Raw genomic sequence first — 2,148 nt, 5'->3', positions numbered from 1 at the left:
AAGCCCACCTAACCTACACTAGTCCACTATCCTCCATATGCTTATCCAATGCCCATAAAGAGAGAGAGTCCACCACTGCTACTGGCAGGGCATTCCATGAACTCACGACTTGCTGAGTAAAGAATCTACCCCTAACATCTGTCCTATACCTACCACCCCTTAATTTAAAGCTATGCCCCCTCGTAATAGCTGACTCCATACGTGGAAAAAGGTTCTCATGGTCAACCCTATCTAAACCCCTAATCATCTTGTACACCTCTATCAAGTCACCCCTAAACCTTCTTTTCTCCAATGAAAACAGCCCCAAGTGCCTCAGCCTTTCCTCATACGATCTTCCTACCATACCAGGCAACATCCTGGTAAACCTCTTCTGCACCTGTTCCAGTGCCTCCACATCCTTCCGATAGTATGGCGACCAAAGCTGCACACAATACTCCAGATGTGGCCGCACCAGAGTCTTATACAACTGCAACATGACCTCAGGACTCCGGAACTCAATTCCTCTACCAATAAAAGCCAGTACGCTATATGCCTTCTTCACCGCACTATTTACCTGGGTGGCAACTTTCAGAGATCTGTGTACATGGACACCAAGATCCCACTGCTCATCCACACTACCAAGTATCTGACCATTAGCCCAGTACCCCATCTTTTTGTTACTCTTACCAAAGTGAATCACTTCACACTTACCTACATTGAACTCCATTTGCCACCTTTCTGCCCAGCTCTGCAGCTTATCTATATACCGCTGTAACCTGCCACATCCTTCCTCACTGTCAACAACTCCACCGACTTTCGTATTATCCGCAAAACGTGCTCACCCAACCTTCTAGCCCCTCCTCCAGGTCATTTATAAAAATGACAAACAGCAATGGTCCCAAAACAGATCCTTGTGGAACACCGCTAGTAACTGCACTCCAAGATGAACCTTTACCATCAACTACTACCCTCTGTCTTCTTCCAGCCAGCCAATTCCTAATCCAAACCTCCAACTCACCCTTTTTTTTATTTTTTAAAGCACACACTTTGTATTTTGATTTGAATATTTCTCTTTTTTTTGTACAGTCTATAGCTGGTATCAACTGATTGTGAAAATCCATCAATTAGTCCTCATTTCTGTCATCATCAGCAGGATATAGGAGAAAGGCCCCACATCTACTCAGCACTACTCGATCAGTCACCTGTAGGATCTCTTCCAGACGCTGGAAAGAGCCACTGAGCTGTTGCACTTTAGGCATGGAGAATAAATTAATTAAGGGTATGTCAGGTTTACCATCAATCTTACACACTTCCAGCCTTTTAGTATCTTTCGGCTTAAAAGTTTTCTCTCGTTTACTGTCATCAGTTTGTGCAGATCCCCTTTCATTCTGGTTCCAGTTCTCAGCCCCTTACCCCTCATCGTCATAATGAATGTTAATGATCTGTCTTCTCACACATTCTGCTGCGTAGATAACTTCATTAAGGACAATATCCTGCTGGATTTTCTTATCTTTCAGACTTGGGTAAACAACTTCATATACCAGTTTATATAGCTGTTTGGAATGTTTAGTCTCTATTTGAGGCGCTTTTGATAGCTGTCTCAGAAATATAGATACTTGAGTGCAGAATCCCAACTGCTCTGTCCCGAGAGGTCCTTTTCCTACACCAGTGAATTCCACTTTATAACCAAATTTATTTCCAATGTTCAAAGACCAAGCTTGGAATTCTGCCCTGCTCCACTCAAATTTATGGTCCCAGTGCCTGAATCGCATTATTCCTGGAAGTAAGGGGTTGAAATCTGCATTTGGAGTTGTAATTACAACTACTGCTGGATTCATGTATCCAAATACCACCTCTGAAAATCTCTCAACCTCTGAGATGTTTAGGTGTTCTACTCGTATATTGTCGGTCTGTGTTGTTGTTGCTGCTGTTACTGGTCCTGAACCCAAAACGGCACGCATGGTCTAACCCCCCACACACTGTAGGGAATCTAATCTAAATATAATCTAATCAATTCGATTTACTCCATCCCATATCTAGAAATAGTTGGAGACACCATATACTGCAAAGGCTAAAGACTCTGATAACATTCCAGCAATAGTACTGAAGATTTGTGCCCCAGAACTTGCCAGTCCCCTAAGCGAAGCTTTTCCAGTATAGTTACAACAC

General features: G+C 43.1%; 1 pseudogene; it reads right to left on the bottom strand.

Annotated features, from left to right (window-relative positions):
- Positions 1–1,056: 1,056 nt before the first annotated feature.
- LOC140494436 (small RNA 2'-O-methyltransferase pseudogene) lies at positions 1,057–1,940 on the bottom strand (annotated as a pseudogene).
- Positions 1,941–2,148: the final 208 nt, after the last annotated feature.

Source organism: Chiloscyllium punctatum, chromosome 24 (genome assembly GCF_047496795.1).
Source record: "Chiloscyllium punctatum isolate Juve2018m chromosome 24, sChiPun1.3, whole genome shotgun sequence".
In the NCBI taxonomy this organism is placed as follows: domain Eukaryota; kingdom Metazoa; phylum Chordata; class Chondrichthyes; order Orectolobiformes; family Hemiscylliidae; genus Chiloscyllium; species Chiloscyllium punctatum.
The sequence above is the reverse complement of the archived record's forward strand: the minus strand, read 5'-3'. Positions and strand labels throughout refer to the sequence as shown.